Source organism: Nannospalax galili, unplaced genomic scaffold (assembly GCF_000622305.1).
Source record: "Nannospalax galili isolate Female #2095 unplaced genomic scaffold, S.galili_v1.0 scaffold236, whole genome shotgun sequence".
Classification (NCBI taxonomy): domain Eukaryota; kingdom Metazoa; phylum Chordata; class Mammalia; order Rodentia; family Spalacidae; genus Nannospalax; species Nannospalax galili.
The window spans coordinates 1,037,435-1,047,496 of NW_008338710.1; the positions used below are offsets into that span (position 1 = coordinate 1,037,435).

Sequence of the window (10,062 nt, forward strand, 5' to 3'; positions counted from 1 at the left end):
CTCTCTAGTAAATGAGTTGGCAGCATGCCAGCTACAGTGACTCAGCCCTGGGCTTTGCTTCCCTCTGTCCTTCCCATCCACCCTCGCTTGCCCCAGGTAAATGATGTGCAGGACAGTTTGCACACCTCAGCAATGTCTTAGAACATAGGTGTGAGAATATGGAGACAGAATTAGGACTTGATGAATAGAAAATATATCCAAAGGGCATCGTCACCCTAGAGACTTGTTTGGGGGCCCCTGTGGCTAAACAGACTTTGTTACCTCTACCTGGGAAGAACTTGTGCTTAAGGACTTAGCAGAGTTGAGATTTGGCTCCAATTCCCTGGGGGTTATTATGTGGGTTCTCTTTTTTAACTGTTTGGGAAATGGGGATTTCTCCTTGTTTTTCTTACCCTGAGTACTGAATCTGAATTTTGAATTGAACAGCAGCAATGCTTCGTGGGTCCAACGGCCCGCCTTACTGCAATCCAGGAACTCAGCCCCTTGGTGGTCATTAACTGTCTGGTCCCAGAGGTCATCTTTACTTCTAGCAGAAGGAAATCAGACAATGGAAAGTCAAGAAGAGTAAAAATTCTATCACACATTAAAATACATATTTATAGTCAGCACTGTAGACAATGAATTTGGAAGATGGAAGGACATTACCCAAACTGGAAAGTTCCAAAAATGTCAATCTCTAAAGAAGAATGGGTAATTAATTGACCAGGAGTCACCCTTGGAATCATTTGTAGCTGTTTATAATAATCATTATAAGCATTATGTACTGTCATGGAAAAGGACAATGGTATCATGTTACATTGAAAAAAATAGGGCACGAAGTTGCTTATACCTTGTATAAAACTGCTCTGCCAGTAGATATAAAACATGCCATGTGTTATGGTTTGAATATGAAATGTTCCCCACACACACAGACTCATACCAATACTTGATCCCTAGTTGGTGTCACTATTTTGGAGGGTTTGAAAATTCTAGGAGGTGGGGCCTAGTTGGAGGAAGTAGATCATAGTGGGCATGTGTCTTTGAAGCTTGTACTGGTCGCCAATCCTGTCCTGCTCTCTGCCTCCTTACTGTTTTGAGGTGAATAGCCTCTGCAGTACGTTTCTACTGCTATGATGCTCTGTCCAAGCACCCAGGGACTGAACCCTGGAACTGTGAGCTACAGTGAATCCTTCCTCTCTTCAGTTGGTCTCTTGGATATTTTGGTAGCACAACTACACCAAAACTAACTAGCACAGCATGGGTGAGAATTGAGCGCGAGACACAGGGTTAGCGTCCTATGATATGAATAAGCTTTTTTCTGCTCTTTCCCAAACTTTGTGTGCTTATTATATGCATTTGCATGTGTGTATGCTTAAGTCAATTTTATATGTATATTGGTTATATGTATAAATATATAGATATAATATAGTCTTTTTTGGTTTTTCAAGACAGGATATTATTGTGTAATTTTTTAAGAAGTTAGACAAGGGGCCTAGAGAGATGGCTGTTAAGAGCATATACTGCTCTTGCAGAGGACCAGAGTTCAATTCCTAGCATCCATGTCAGGCAGCTCACAGCTGCCTATAACTCCAACTCCAGGGGATCTGACACTTCTTGCCTCTGCAAGCACCTGCGTTCACATGTATATAACACACACACACACAGAGAGAGAATTAAAAATAAATCTTTTTTTAAAAAAGAATTTAAACAAGACCAGAGATGTTTGTAAGCAGAACAAATGAAAAAAAAATGGCTTTGCACTTTAAAAAAAATAGTTGAAAAAAGAAAAAAATACTTGAGACTGGAGAGATGGCTGAGTCAGGAAAGTGCCTGCTGCACAAGCATGAGGATCGAGGTTTGAATCCCCGGCACCCACATAAAGAGCCAGACACAGTGGTACTGGGGAAAGTGGGCAGGGGACATCAACAGAAGAAGCCCTGCAGCTCTGTGGCTGGCCAGTCTCGCCAGTTAATGCAGCTCAGGAAGAGACCTTGTTTCAGAACATAAAGTGGAGAAGGGTTGAGGAGGACACCCCACATAAACCTTTGGCCTCCACCTGCATGTACAGAGGGGGGGAGAGAGAGACCCCCCCCCAAATCCTTAAAATTTGACAAATACTTTAAAATCCATGGTGGTGAGGAACTCTACGCTCCATGTTGCAGTGACAGGGCTTTAGTCTAATAACCAGGACCCTCCTTTTTGCTGTAGCAGTTCTCCATATAAATCACCACTTTGTTCCCTTGCTTCAAATGACGGTCTTCTTTGATCATGACTTCACACAATGAAAAGATACTTCCTTGTGCGAAGCAGCGCTTAACCTTCCATAACCTCAGACAACAAAGGCCCCTGTGTGAGAAGCAGGAATTCCTCTTGGAATACAGGGAAGGCCCCCTGCTCAACCGTATCCCAGGAAGATGTTGCAGAGCTTGCAAAGCTTGATCAGAGAAAGGGGCACTGCATGAGATCTTTTCTTTCTGTTCAGATATTGGCTCTGCTTAGGGATGGGGGTGGGGGACCATCAAAGGAAATCAGAAGCCAAACCTGAATGTGTTTGCCAATTACAAGGAAAAGTGCTGGTGCCAACACAGACTTATCATGTTCAGAATTTAATGCCATTTGGAAAGAAATTGGTTTCCTTCTCATGGAAGAAACAGAAGGCTGTAGAAAGACTATCCAGTTTGTGATCCAAGCTGAGACGAAAACCCATCTACAGTTAAGTCACGGCTGCTTCCATTTACCTCTGTCTTGGCCACTAAGGAAAGCCAGCATGGTATCACTGCCATCGTAGACTGCCAGTCTCCTGGCTCTGGCTTTGGTGTGGCATTTGAGGTCCTTCCCCACCCCTACCTCAACCCATGGTCTATATTTACCTCCCAGCCAGCTTTCCACCACCCACAAATCTTCTCTTCCACCCACCTTCCTCACACCCATCTACTCCTCTCAGCCCTTATTGAAGGGCTTATGGAATGATGGAAACTGCCTTTGGGTAAATGTGGCACATCCAGGGCCTGTGATAAGTGTGAGTGTCCTTTTGCTTCTTTGAACAGAAATCCCCCTTTCTGAGCCCTGCAGTAATGGCAAACACTCCCCCAAAAGCTGGAAAACAGGGTAATGATAAGAAAGTAGGGGTGAGTAGGGAGGGGGTTCTCATTGCATGCCAGCAATGAACAGAAAGAACAGCAGTAGTCACCTGTGCCTTACCACCCTCTGACCCTCATTCACCACGAGCTATACATCTCCTCCGATGAACAAAGGTACAGAGACCTTGAGAGAGCTGCTCCTTGACACACAGCTCATAAATACTGAAGTTAAGATTCCAATTCACAAGTTTCTGGCTCGGAGGCTGGAGAGATGGCTCAGGAGTTAAGAGCCCTGGCTGCTCTTGCAGAGGACCTGGGTTCTATTCCCAGCCACCACATGGCAGCTAACAACTGTCCTTGACACGAGTTCCAGGAGATCAGATACCTTCTTCTGACCTCCGCAGGCATTGCACAACATGGGTGCACTTACATACATGCAGGCAACACACTCGTGCACATAAAATAAAAATAATAAATTTTAAAAAAGTTTCTGGCTCTAGAGCTAGCCCTGTCTTTCTGAGCAGAAGTGCCTTTTCAAAGATTTGCAAACTTCTAGCCATTGCAGTATTTACCCCGTCCAGTAGAGTTTTCAGTGCTCTCTGTCTCCAGAGGCTGACAGGGTAGCCACCACCCACATTTGAAATGTGGCTGCATAGCATTACCAAGGAACAGAACTTTTAACTATATTTGAGTAATTTAAATTTAAATAACTATATGTGGTTAGGAGACATCACCTTGGACTGTGCAGCTCTAGACTATTCCAAAAGGTTCAAAGCATTTTGCCTATAATCTCTATTACATCACTGCATCATACTTATTTATGCTATGGCCGTAGCTTTGTGTCTTGAAGAGAAAATGGAGATTTTTCTTTTTTAATATTTGATTATTATTTTATTTTATGTGTATGAGTGTGTTGCCTGCATGTGTGTAAGTGCACCCGTGTCATGCAGTGCTCTCAGAAGTCACCGCCGTACTCCCCTGAAACTGGAATCACGGACTGTTGTTAGCTGCCATGTGGGTGCTGGGAATCGAACCTAGGTCCTTTGCAAGAGCAGACAGTGCTCTTAACCCTTGAGCCATCTCTCCAGCCCCCAAAGGGGATTTTTCTAGTACTAATGGGTAAGGAGGCACGACAACCAGAAGGAATAATGTATGTAAAGATGTGAAAGCAAGAAACCATTAGTATGGCTGAAAACAGTGAAAACATCAGACTAGAAATACAGTTTCAGGGCTAATCTGGGAAAGCCACTGGTGCTGCATTCTGGAAGGTCTTGAATATATAACTGAGGGTCTTAATGACTTGACAGGCAATACAGAACCACACAGGGGTCTGGGAATAGCTAAATGAGAGCTAGCTCTGCAAGAATGATACCATCCATGTACTGGATCATAGTTTAAATTTATGTTTTTTTAATTTTTATTCACGTGTGTGTATGTGTGTCTGTGTATATATATGTTGGGGTGCCGTAGGGGCCAGAAGAGGGCATCAGATCACCTGGAGCTGGAGTTACCAGGGGTGGTGAGCTACCCAATTGTGGGTACTGGGAACTGAACTTCCTTGTAAAAGCACAGCTATTGCTCTTAACTGCTGAGCCATGTCTCCAGTTCCCACAGTTTAAATGTTCTCTTAAAGAGTCCATTCATCACTCAAATGAAAGCCTGTCATGCCAAACTGCTGCACCAGGTGTTTGCTATGAAGCTCCGTCTCTGGTTGTAGTATCTGTCTACCTATCACATGATATGTTCTGGGGTGGGTCAAGGAGAGTGAGCCATTGACCTTTCACACTCTCAGTCTTAGCCCCTGCTTGACTCAGTCATGTCTCACTGTTCATGTGCAGACATTGAGGAGAGTATCCAACAGAGAGTGCAGGACTTTCTTCAAAACAAAAACATGTGAAATGATCAGTTCCTCTGAGATACCAGGAAATAAGGCAGGAGTTCCTAGCACTGTACCTTTGTGTGACCTTGGCTGAGTCTTTCAAACTGCATTTTTAGTCTTGGTGTAGCTGATGCTGAGGTCCTCTGTGCAGCGTTCACTGACAAAGTAAGAGCTTGATTGGAGGAGCTGGAGTGTGGGTGCTGCAGAGGCCAACTTTGCGTCTGTTCTACCCAGAGCACAGCATAATTGTATTATTTTGTATCCAGTTTCTCCTCAGCACAACAGTTGATTCTTTGAGATTCAGCCCTCCTCTCAAACATTACCACTGCGCCTTCTGTTTCTTTTGCTCAAACCCTTCTCTCCATCCACGTAGAGAGAGCTTCCCTCCACTAGTCTTCCTCCTTGAAGTGTCCTTGTCCTCCAAGTAAACCCTTGTCCCTTCTGAACCTCCTCACTGCTTTGCTCTTGAAACACAAAAAATCCAGAATATTCACTCCTTTGTATACAAGGCTTTAGGTCTATAGAGCATACCACACAACAGCCCATCTACTGAGGCTTCCTGGTACCTTGTCACAAAACATGAGTTCAGAAGTATTTGTTAGTAAAGAAAATAATGTCCCTTGCTTCCTCTCTGGCATGCTCCCTCCTGCCGTAACTGGCCACCACTAGTTTCCCACCTGCCTGGCTCAGGCGCTGTCAACATCTCAAAGCCACCCAGTGGCACAGTTGCCCAGTGCCTAGCCTCTCCAGGATGTAGGCAGCGTCCCTTTTCATGGTATTATTTCTGCACCACATACTGTTTCAGTTATTTATAAGCTCCCTCACCTCCTTGCACTCCCCAGCGAGGTAGTTAGCTCCCTGGGTGTATGAACTTGGCCTTTCTCATGCCATCTTTACCAACTCATACGTTAATGAATTATGAATGCTATAAGAAAAATTAAGGATAATGGAATTAGGAAGATTCGAGCAATGTTTTCAATTTTAGGGAACTGTTGAACAGTAAAGAGATACTGAGTGAAAAGAAGAGGTTAACAGAATGTGAAATTGAACTACTGAATGAGTGTAACATCCTGGTATTATATGGTAGATTGGAGACAAAGTTTGTTATGCTAGTATATAGTTTATTAAAGAGTAGAATAAGACCATTTCTTGAAAACTATCTGTTTATATAAAGTACTCCAGTCAGAAATTAGTAAAAATCTTGACATTTTCTTGGCCTTCTAAAGTTCTACAAATCATTTTCATTAAAAGCAAAGATATTTTCATATTTTTCTCTTTTATTGAATGGTTATACATTTACTCATGAAGCTTTGCTTGATATGTCTACAGAGAGCAGAGTCCTTTAATTCTTCTTTTTGCTTCTTTCTTTTCTTCCTTCCTTTTTCTTTCTTAGGAAAAGCTATAACCACCAAAGAAGAGGCATGCTGTCATGTAACGTTTATCAGTACCAATCACAAGAAAAGTATTTCAGTGTGTTTAGGCAGCTGTAACAAAATGCCCTCGACTGGATAGTTTATAAACAACAGAATTATGTTCCTCACAGTTCTGGAGACGGGGAAGCCCCAGATGAAGGCCCTGGCACATTGGTTTCTACTACAGCCCATGCCTTAGATGACCATCTTTCACTGTACTTGTACTTGGCAAAGAGCCAAGGGAGCTCCCTGAGGCCTCCTTTTTAAGGACCCTGCCCTCCATCATGATCCACTTCACTTCCTGAAGGCTGCACCTTCTAATCCCGTCACACTGAGGATTGGTTCAGCATCTGGATTTTGAAGGCAGACACACACATTCAGACCTTCAGGCCATAGCAGATAGCATCAGGTTATTGAACAAATCCAACATGCCCAGCATGCAATAAACAGTCTACATTTTGTGCCATTTAAATCTCATTACAATCTCATTTTATAAAGGGAACACTGAGATGTTGGTTAATTGTTAATTCATTGTTAACTACCAGGGGCTGGGCTGCCAACTCAGGCCTCGCAAACCTCAGACCTTTTACCTCACTCTTCCAGGGCAGAAACCCCACCCCCACATCACCATCCTGCACCCCTCACTTTCCCTATGCAACCCAGCCATGAAAATGAGGTAACATGCTCCCCTCAGTTCTCAACTTTGTTGTTGCAGGGAGAGAAGTTAACCCTCCAGAGAAAGCTGATGGCCTGTCTCCCCCACAGGTAAGCTGGGGGTTCTTTTGCTCTGCTTTGGGGATTGTTCATTCTTTCATTGAATTTTCTATCACTCAGTGATAGATTTTCTTTGTTTGGCTTTAATGCTTAAGGGAATGAAAATTATAACCAATGGACAGAGCTATTCTACAAGTCTGCTTTTTTCTGGATCGTTCGATCTCAGTGCAGTCCTGTGATTTTGTTGTTTTTGTTGTTGTTTTGGTTTGGTTTGGATTTTGTCTGGAATTTGTTTTGAACTTTTCAAAGATATATCTTGTATATGTGTGGACATGTGCATGTGGAAGTCAAAGGACAACTTGTGGGAGTCAGTTTTCTTCTACATGGGTCCGGGGAATTGAACTCAGGTCCTCAGACTTTGCAGCAGGTATCGGAGCCATCGCTCTGGCTCTTCATGATTTCTTTTTACTTTTGTTGTTGGGAAAAGAGATGAGACATGAACCAACCAAGTCCTCACACTGGAAGATTTCCAATGAGTTTCCCAAGGAGTTGGGGTCTTCTCCAGGGAAGTCCACATACCCCCAGCACAGTGGCTCTCAGCATCATCCCAGGACTGAAGTCTCCACCTCACCTAGGAACTTGTCAGAATTGCAGTTTCTCAGGCCCCACCCCACACCTCTGAATCAGAAGCTCCCCACAATGCCCAGAGTGTATCCATAAGTTTAGAGACCAGGTCCTGGGTTGTAGACCTTCTTTTATGGTTTGAATATAAAATGTGCCCCCCAGGTTTGTGTGTTGAAGGCTTGGTACCCAGCTGGGTGGAGCTATTGGGGTGGGGGGGGGATGATAGACACTTCAATTGGAAAGACCTAGCAAGAGGAAGTAGGTCACTGGGGGTGGGGAGCGTCCTTGGGGACTCTATCCTTCCCTGGCACTTTTCTGCCTCTCTGCCTCCTGGCTGCTCTGTGTCACATGATCCTGCCACCATGGCTTAGGCCCAGAGCAATGGATCCTGCCGTCCTTGGACTGAAACTCTGATACTGTGAACCAAAATAAATCTTTCCTCCTTTTAAATTGTTTTTCTCAAGTGTTTCCCCTCACCAACTTGCAGGACCATCTTCTACATTTCCACTCCAGTCCATCCAACCTGTTTCTGTCGTGTGACTCAGAAATACTTGTGTGCATTAGCCTTGTTTCCTTGGCAAGTTCTAGGTCATCATACTGCTCCACCTCTGCAGAGCCATATCATCCTTTGAAGTTCATGCCACCTGCTTAGTCTACCCTTCCCGCTACCCACTGTTAGGGTTCAAGGATCTCCCAGCTACTCCTCATCATCTGGTACTATGGCTCAAAGGCATCTTGACTTTCTGTACTCCAGTCACCCTCGTTTCAGCTACTTTTCAATCTACTATGGCTACATCCTGGAAAATGCCATTAACTATGTATTCTAAATACTGAGGTCAGGCCACCATCTCTTAGTACTCCAGATTTCTCAAGCTAACTTTGACTGTTTCTCTCTAACTTCATTTGTATGTCCAGCCCCAGGATGCCCATCAAATAGTGAATAAAGTAAATCTATTCGTGTTATGCTATGAAGGCACTGGGAAAGGTAATATTCAGGTGTTATAAGAGCTGTCTAGACTGGGAGATGAGATCAGAGGGCAAAGGGAACAGCCAATGAGAAGAAAGAAGCATAAAGATTTGAAAGAAGGCTAGTATGGCCAGAAAATTACAGAGGCACTGATGCGGTAGAGGGTTGTGTATGTCTGTGTATAGCCTTTGTTTTATAGGGTTCTTAGTTTGAAGTGAGCTATATAATCAATGCTCATAATTCACTACAGTTATGTCCTTTCTATAGAAGTTGCTGGAAAAAAAAAAAGAGTTGGTGAATTCAAACCACTGCTCCCAGATTCCTGTCAGCTTCCCATCACATTTTCATTTGCTCGTCTGTATGAATAACCTGTTTCAAGACACCCTGTTTGAAAACACTTCCTTAATTCACTATGAAGTGACCTTGGGACCAGCAGCACTGCCCCTCCCTGAATGAAACGTACCCAGCACATCTCTTTTCTCTGCGAGGCTCTTCACAGCTTTCTTTAACTTGAGAGAGAGAGAGAGAGAGAGAGAGAGAGAGAGAGAGAGAGATCTCGGTAGATGATATTGAACCAACTAAAACCTCTACTTGGTGTCTGTGGTGATGGGCCCATCCTGAGGCTATCCAGGGGACCCAGCCTAAATCACCTTAATAATATAAACTCAGGTGTGATCAAAGGAACTTGTTAGGAACTGCCAAGATGCTCCTGTGACTCAGAGCTTCAGGAGCTCTGTGCCTGGAACTAGAAACAACAATCAAATGTATTCCTTATTTTACCACAACTCCGTATATGATTTTATACGCTCCTTGCCCCGTCCTTCTGGTGAGGTGACCATAGAAGTAAAACTGATCATATGCTAATGCCAAGGGGTTCTCATGCTGAGATTGCTTTGTAACTTAAATCAGAGTAAGGTAAATTAGCCTAACAAGCTAGGTTGAGTCCTTCCTCAGCCACCCCTGGTGCCCCCTTTGCAGCACCCTCACCCTCACCCTGTTGTGACCTTCCCTATGTGGATTTGCAGTAAGAGCAGGTTTTGTCATTTTCTGATGGTGGTTAAAGGTATGGCAGAAGAGGAATCCAGGCTTGATGTTTACCCATAAATCTTGCAGTTGGGAACCTAAGACCAGAATGTCAACATTTAAGGCCAGCCTGGCCTGCACAAAGTCATCCTGTCTCAAAAATATTTTTTAAAAAGTATAACAGGGCTAACTCTCCTAGCCTGCACTACTATCCTCAGGCCTCTTGGGGTAAGTCTATAGCGCAGCTCTCCGCGCCGGGACTCCCTAAGCCTCATTCACCCTTCCACCCCACCCCCCACCCCCCTGCCCCCCCGCCTGGCATTCTATACTCTAGCTTGGACCCTGTGCCATTCCTAGTCTTGGGGCCCCAGACACCTGGGGAAC

At 44.2% G+C, this 10,062-nt stretch overlaps 1 protein-coding gene across 3 annotated transcripts in view; it reads left to right on the forward strand.

Moving 5' to 3' along the window:
* Nucleotides 1–10,062, forward strand: part of CUNH4orf19 (chromosome unknown C4orf19 homolog) — an 89,116-nt gene that overhangs the window by 57,967 nt on the left and 21,087 nt on the right. For 2 of the 3 annotated variants that reach the window (XM_008833219.2, XM_029563566.1), the window contains one exon: nt 7,066–7,115. The exons of the other annotated variant lie outside the window; for it this stretch is intronic. The gene's annotated coding sequence lies outside the window, so the exon portion shown is untranslated. The remainder of the gene's footprint in view (nt 1–7,065; nt 7,116–10,062) is intronic. 3 annotated transcript variants of the gene reach the window in all.